We start from the raw sequence: 7,868 nt of genomic DNA on the forward strand, positions 1-7,868 counted from the left end.
AGGGGGAAGGGGGACAGAAAACCCTGGTCGATAGCAGACCGGGCGGAGGGCGGAGGATCCCAACCCAAGGCTTCTTTTACACTTCGGGGTTTTCTTCTGGATGAAAAAAGCAGTTCATTATGGAGACGGCCACTGCGTTTTGCCACCTGAAACGTCGATAGCCAAGGTAATTGGGGTCCTCTGTCTGGCCGCTCGGTCCCTGAAAAGAATTTTCAGGTAGATTTCAGCCGGGAGCGCTGAATTCTACTTAGAATGTAAAATGTGTGTGTGAAGTGTTTTCTCTGAAGTGGGAATAGGTAATTGATTTTCTTAAAGAAGGCGACCTTTCTGGGCTCTGGAAAGCGCTTTCAGGTTCCTTTCTTATTTTTCTGTGCATAAAGGCAATTATCCCAGGTCAGCACTCCACACGGGAAATGGGACCCGCTAATTTTACACAACAAATGTTTCACTGTAGCTTTTCCTTACTGCGAGAAGGATTATTAAATCAGCTTGTTTCACATCAGGGAGGTAAACCTGGCCCCTGCCTTCACCAGGGAGGCTGAGGTGAGGGATTCCAGAGGGTCTGGAAAATCCCGCCTCTGCCGCTACCCCACGGTGTGCCCCCGGGACAGCCACGGTCCCCTCTGCCCTCAGTGCCTCGTCTGTGCAAAAGCGATCGTCACAGTCACAGCACCCGCCTCTGAGGAGCATTCCCGCCACTGGTAGATGGTGCAAATGGCCACACACATATCCCCGCCCTCCCGTCCGTGCCCTTTTGCAGTCCTCCCTCGCCTGACTCCGGGCATGGCCTTGTCACTTGCTTTGGCCAATGGAACAACAGCAAATGTGACACACGCAGAGGCTTGCAGAGCGCGCGCTCCTCTTTAGAACTCCAAGGCCACCACGTGATCGAGCCTGAGCCAGCCCTGCTGGAGGATGGGAGGCCGCACGAGACACATGAGCTGTCCCAGCCTCGAGCCCCCAGACCAACCAGCCCGTCAACTGCCAGGCAGGTGCAGGGGACCAAGCGAACCATCTAGTCCCAGATGAGCTGGTCCAGACCAGAAGAACTTCCCAATAACCTATAGGATTGTGAGAAATAATTGCCGGCTGTTGCATCCACTGATTTTTTAGGGGCTGTTTTGTTCCACAGCAGCAGCTCACTGCTACATCAGCTGTTGGTCCCGTATCTGGTAGGTCCTTTGGTTCGGGGGTAGAAGGAGAATTCACTGGGAGATTACAGAATTGAGGGGAAGCCCGGAGAACCAGGCTTGGTCTGAGCAGGAACCGGAACGGTTGCTAGAAGATTTGTCAGGGCCCTGAGTACAGCATGAGCAGGTCCACCGTCCCTCCACCCCTGCATCCCCCCCATCCTCAGAGTCACAATCCCATAGGGCGGAAGGAGGTCACGTGTTGGGCCTGGGCTGTAGCGTCATAGTGAGAAGCCCAAGGAAAAGACAGCCACGGGGCAGAGATAAAGCATGAGGCCCCCGGAGCCAGCCTCCCTCCGCTCAAATCCCAGTCTGCTCCCCAGGAGCATGTTAGTCTTTGAACTTGCTTTGGCCCTCCGGAAACGAGCTGGGTTAACTGCAAAGATGCAATGACCTGATGCATGTCAAGCCCTGAGAACAGCACCTGGCATTCAGAAGGTCCTTGATAAGTTAATTCGTATTATTATTATTATTATTATCATCATCATTATATTCTGCGTGCTGCAGTGGGAGACGAGAACTGCAAAAGTCATCCTGAGGGATCTGTCACATGACTAAGACTCCATGTGTTGTGGGAAAGGTAATCCCCCAGAGGGGATAGGGGCACTGTTAGGGAGGGGGGACAGGTACTGGGCCAAAACCGATAGATGCCCCCTTTGGGGATGTTGTGAGGACCCGACATCATCATTCCTGATGCCGTCGCCCGGCGCTGTGTGTGGGGACAGAGACAGAGGCGAGGTGGACCTAGTCTCTGCCCCCCTGGGGCCGGCCTTCTGGCTGGGGGGCAGGAACCCTGCCCTTGCTGGGCTCCCGGAGTGAGCCCCTTCCCCTCTCTGGGCCTCGGCTTTCTTGCTGATGTGATTGAGGTGCTGGAAGGGGTCAGGGATTTTTCCGAAACGGTTTAGGCTCCCTTTGTTCCGCGCAAGAGCCAAATAAAATGGATGAAAGGGGCAGGGGGAGTCTCAGAGTCCCACTGGTGAGCCCAGCTGCTCTGCGGCCTCCCCTCCGAGGCCCCGGAGACGCCGCCGTGCAGACACCTGAGGCTCTAAGGAGACCCGCCTGCAAAACAGAAGCAGCAGAAACGATGCCTCGGAAGAGAAACATGGGACTGGAATTCTCACTTTGCCCCTTGTTTGCTGTGCGGTCTTGGGTCGGTCCTCTGACCTCTCTGTCCCATCTGTATCATCTCTGCAGTAAGGATGGGAAGTAGAAGGTAGACCTGGGTTTCCAGGGCCTGGGCCCCCTTGCTGCCTCGCTCTGTGCCTTGGCAAGCCCCCAGCCCCCTCCTTTCACTGGTCCCCAAACCCGATGGCAGACTGGGAGTCCTCATCCCCGCCTCTCCCGGGTCTGCCTCTCCAGGGGCATGACGGCTTTACGGAGTCCCCAAAGCACAGCCTGCCCCCTCCTCCCTCCCGGCCGATGGAGGAGAGAAATCTGGAAGGCCCCTGGCAGCCCCCACGGCCCAGAAATAGCAGGCCAGCTGGTGGGCGGCTGACCTTGGGACTCAGGGCCGGAACTGAGGCTTGTTGCCTAGCAACAGGCACCGTTCACACACCGTGGGTGGCAAGGGGTTCTGGCTGTGGCCCACGTCACCAGCCCAGACCAGCTCGGCCCCCGGGGTGTGGGACGAGGCCGGCAGCGTGTCCTCGGAGGCTCCGAAGCCAGGCTTCCCCCCTGCAGGGGTATTTCCGTGAGGTCCTCCCCGCCCCCAGCCTTCTAGCATCTCCTAGAAGCACCCAGGTACGACCGTGGAGTCCTTACTACCTTTCATCCTGCCAAGACCCTCGGCAAATAGGGACTGTCATCCCTTCTGTACAGGCAAGGAAAGCGAGACCCAGCCCGGCCATGTGTCTTGCCCGGGAGCGGGTCAGCGGACAGCCCCTGGACTGTGGCCCGAGGAGGGGAAGGGGCAGAAGGGCCAGAGGCCAAGACGGGGTTTCAGCGAAGCTTTGGTGGCAGAGGTGGGCTGAGCCGGGACACAAGGTTACTCGTCTCAGCAACCTGTTGCCGCGCGACCGCGGTGACTTAAAACAGCAACACTCACTGCGTGCAGGCGTGTGGGAGGTAGCCAGGATGCGGCGGAGACCAGCGTCCCCCCTCCTGACGGTGTTAGCTGGGGGAGTTTGGGGGCTGGGGCTGGAATCTGCCTTCTCCACCCGCGCGTGGGGTGTTAGCGGTGACTTGGGCCGAGCGGCTCGCCGTGGGGCCCGGGCTTCCCCACGACACCGGGCCGGGGGTTCCGAGAGTCAAGTCTCGTGAGTCTGTCTCCAAGGCCCGTGTTGTCCCCCCACCCCAGGAGGGACTGAAGGAGCCGGAAATACTGGGAGGGGGGAGCTGCCTGGAGCTGATGACCCCCAGCAGGATCCAAGCAGAATGTTCCAGCCCCGAACCTCCAGCCCCAGGAAGTCTCTCTCGCAGAGGCAGAGGCGGGAGGAGGGCCTGGAGGAGGGACCGGCCCCTGGAGGTCTGAGCTGGTCAGAGGAGCCAGGGAGCGAGACCCCAGGCAGAAACACGCCTTTATTTATTTATTTTTAATTTTTAAATGTGTATTTATTTTTGAGAGAGAGAGAGAGAGAGCACGGTGGAGGGACAGAGAGAGAGGGGATACAGAATCTGAAGCAGGCTCCAGCCTCTGAGCTGTCAGCACAGAGCCCGACGCGGGGCTCGAACTCACGAACCGCGAGATCATGACCTGAGCCGGAGTCAGACGCTTAACCGACGGAGCCACCCAGGCGCCCCAGAAGCAAACCTTTAAAATGCAAAGCTACTGTATGGAAACCAATGTGACAGTAACTTATATTTAAAAATAAAATAAAATAAAATAAAATGAAATGAAATGAAATGAAATGAAATGAAATGAAATGAAATGAAATAAAATAAAATGCAAAGCTGCCCCTGCCACAGCTGCCCCCCACTCAGGGGTCCGGGCCAGTCCAGGCCGAGAGCCCAGGGGTGCCCCTGCTTCCTCCTCTTGCCCCACAGTCAGCGAGCACCCCATCCAAAGTGCGTGGGTCTGTGTCCTTCTGGTCAGCTCCACCGCGGTCCAGGGGCCCAGCCGCTGTAGCTCTTGCCTGGACTATTGCAGTAGCCTCTTTACTGTCTACCCTGCTCAGTTCCAAATCATCTTCCACTCACTGGCCAGAGAGTTTTAAAAACTGTAACCCAAACATCATATCACTCCTGTTTTGAACTCTGAGGACTTTCTATGTTAGACTACAATCCAAACTCTTCAAACTCAGACTCATACCAGCCAGCCCTTGGGCCCTCTTGGCTCCCTCTGCTGGGAACCGTCTCTCACAGCTTTGCTCGACCCGATTCCTCCTCGTCCTTCTGGTCTCAGCTCCAACGCCACCTCCTTGGAGGGGCGCCCTCTGACCTCCTGGTCCAAACGCATCCCTACCCTTCACCCGAGACCTTTATCGCCCTCTGACGTCACTCTAGTTATTTGCCTTTTTTGATTTGTCTCCCCTCTACCCAGCCTGATCTCATGGGAGCAGGGACCATATCCGTCCGGCTCACTGCTGTGTCCTCAGCATCTAGAGCGGGGCTGGGTGCAGGGTTGACACAAATACTTGAGAAGGAGTGAGAGAGGCAAATGAATAAATGCACTATATAAGACACACACATTCTCACTCCGGGCACTCAGTCACACGCCCAGACCCTCTCCCGCTCTTAACAAACACACACGCCCATCCACACGTGGCTCACGCATTCAGACACTCCCAGACTCATCCTGCCCCAGAAACTTGGGAGATGCTCAGGTCCCTGTAACCAGGGACGCTGCCGCCCCCTCCTGGACAGATCGGGGGAGTGCAGGCAGGGTCTTGCCACCGACCTGAGCCTAACCCTGAGTCTACATCCTTGCGGATACCAACCAGGGCCCTCCTGCCCGCTTGTCCCCTGCCAGGCGGGTCTCTGTGTCATTTCCGAGCCTTCCCTCCCTACCCTGGCATTTGCCCAGGCCTGGACCTCAGGGTGTTCTAACCAAGGGTGCGGGGAGAGCTCACTCACTTCTATTACCGCTCCAGGCCAAGTTTCAGGATCATTATCACAGGCCTGCTATGGTACGCGTCTCTACTCTCTCGAAGGTTTGGAATAAGACGCAACCGGCTTTGAATGCTGGGAGGAAGCTCTGGACTTCATCCTGCAGTTCATAAGGGGCCTCCGAGAGTTTCTCAACAAGAGAGGGATCGCAGCAGATCTGTCCTTCAGAAAGATAAACCAGACCATGTGCATTCACTTATTCATTCATTCATTCATTCATATAACAGCCTCTGGGAATCCAGCAGTGACCAGACAGAGGTGAGAGTGGCCTTCATGAAGCATGGTCTGGTCCATGTGGGAGGGGGGGATTTGGCCCCAGAAGGACATCCCCCCAGTCCTGGGTATGGTGAGTTCTGGGGCAAAGCGAGACTCACATAGGAGCCTCAGCTCTGGCCCAGGGCAGCCCTGTGGAAGAACACAGGGGAGGGTTTTCTCAGCCACTGACTGAGTGCAGATCCTGGGGCAGGATGAAGCTTGGTGTTCTTCCGGTCCTTTCCCGCTGGCCTGACTTCAGGGCTGCATCTGTTGATTTTTTTTTTTTCTCTAGTTTAATCAAATAGATGCAAATAGCATGCAAATGTATGCGAGAGGTCCTAACTCAAGGTCTGTTAAATAAATATATTGTGGTCTGCTCGCTGCGGTCATAGTCAAACTCAGCATTTAGGATGTGACCAACATGAAATATGGAACTGATTTTCGCGTCAGACAGCATAATCGCTTCGGAGACCAGAGGAGGCAGAGGCCCAGAGACCCAGACGCGCCGTATGGAGAGAGGCACCTGTAAGGCTCAGGTGCGTGGAGAAGATTCGCTGTGTTCAGGAGGTAAGAAGAGAGGAAGGAACAAATCCCACTCTCAGGCAGGGCTGGCCTTCAGTCCTTTTGAAGGACCACGGATGAGGAGCTAGGAGTCCTGGGTTCTAGTCCCACCGGCCCTGCTTGACAGCTCTGTTCACTTCCCCAACCTGTTTTCTCTTCTGTGTAATGGGTACAATGTCAGGGAAGCACGAAGGAGACCACGGAAGGTGCCCGAGGTTCGGGTTCGCAGAAGTTGACCCCGAGACAAGGATTCCCGTGAAAGTAAGGAAAGAATTCCATTTACGGCAGATCCTTGGAGGGCAAGTGACTTGTGCTGCGAGAGTTTCACAAGACGAGCGAACATTTCCAGAAAATTCTAACTTGATAAACGAGCAACGTCTAGCCATACGAGTAGTACGGATACCGGGTATCACATGATCACAACTGAGCCAACGATTCTTCTCCCTCTTTCTCCCTCCCTCCCTCTCTCTCTCTCTGCCGAATTGTGGGTGATCGTCTCCCCTGCTCAGGTTTGGTCTCAGGCCAAGATGTTTGGCAGAAATCAATGATTTTCAAAACACCGGAAGTTGCCCACAACTAGCTCTAATGTATTTTTTGCCACTTCAAAGCGCCTTTGCTTTTCCACAAGAGAGTAAGCTTAGGAATGCTTTGACTCATTCTAGGTCATTGGATAAGTGCCTGGTTAAAGTTGCCCAAAAAGAAAAAGATTCCATTGAGCCAATAAATAGCAGTGATTCCATTAGTGATCGTGAAAGTTGTCCTACCCAATAACCCTCCTCTCTCTTTTCTCCCTCACACCAGCCGCAAAGGTTTCAAGGGTCAAATGCAGGTTAATTTACTTTTCGTTTTGTATTTCCTTTATTATTTTGTATTATATTACACTATTAGAATCATTTCTACCTGAATATTTTGGGGTTGTGGAACGAATCATCTGAGGTTCCGTCATTTCTTACGGGGGAATCCGCTTTGATAACACAAGTGCTTTGGATTACAAGCATGTTTCCGGAACGAATTACGCGAAATTACGAAACCAAGGTTTCGTGGCAATCCCACGTATTATAATGATACAGAATAGAATATACCTTGTTGTAGAGCCTTCTTCCCAGGAGAGCCGGTGGGAAATCGAGCAGGAGAGGGACAGAAGCCACGCCAGGGGCATCATCTTAAAGTCCCACTTCCGGTCGATCCTGCAACAGTGCTCGGCAAAGAGCGTAGGGCACGTCTCAGAGTTGTCGCATTGGGGGAGCAGCGATGCTGGGGTATTTGTACTCCTGTGCTCATCGGTGATCGGAGGAAGACCACTGCCCTCAGGAGGACGCTGCCAGTGCTTTTCCAGGCACTTCCTGCTCTCCATAAATGCGGGCCAGGTGCGCTCCTCTGAAAGAGACAGGTGCTGGCTGCTGGGGGTGGAAGCCTGGTGGGAGCCGGCACCCAAGGGGTCATCTACTACCGGAGGGGAAGTGCTCTGAAAACAGTGGAGGGCTTTACCAGGTTTGGGCTCCTCTCCCAGCTCACGGGCGACCTTAGGGAAAGTCATGTTGCCTCTCCGAGTCTATTTCTTCCGGGGCCAAGGAGAGCGACCACGCACGTGGACTGACACAGGGTGGGAGGGGTTGAGCAATGGTGACTTTCTGGGTGGTGAGCCCGTGGGGAAGCAGGCCCCATATCATGGCTAGGGAGGGCCAGGGGGCAGTATGTGTCAAAATCGTAGATGCCCAGGGGCGCCTGGACGGCTCAGTCGGTTAAGCGTCCGACTTCGGCTCAGGTCATGATCTCACCGGTCGAGGGTTCAAGCCCTGCGTCTGCCTCTGTGCTGAC

The 7,868-nt window shown here is 55.0% G+C and overlaps 1 protein-coding gene across 1 annotated transcript in view; it reads left to right on the forward strand.

The window, feature by feature from the left end:
* STK35 (serine/threonine kinase 35) overlaps window positions 1–4,090 on the forward strand; it is a 64,914-nt gene extending 60,824 nt beyond the window's left edge. Inside the window, exon 6 of the transcript XR_003967661.1 lies at window positions 4,080–4,090. The gene's annotated coding sequence lies outside the window, so the exon portion shown is untranslated. The remainder of the gene's footprint in view (window positions 1–4,079) is intronic.
* The last annotated feature ends 3,778 nt before the right edge of the window (window positions 4,091–7,868 follow it).

This window comes from Lynx canadensis, chromosome A3 (assembly GCF_007474595.2).
Source record: "Lynx canadensis isolate LIC74 chromosome A3, mLynCan4.pri.v2, whole genome shotgun sequence".
Taxonomy (NCBI): Eukaryota; Metazoa; Chordata; class Mammalia; order Carnivora; family Felidae; genus Lynx; species Lynx canadensis.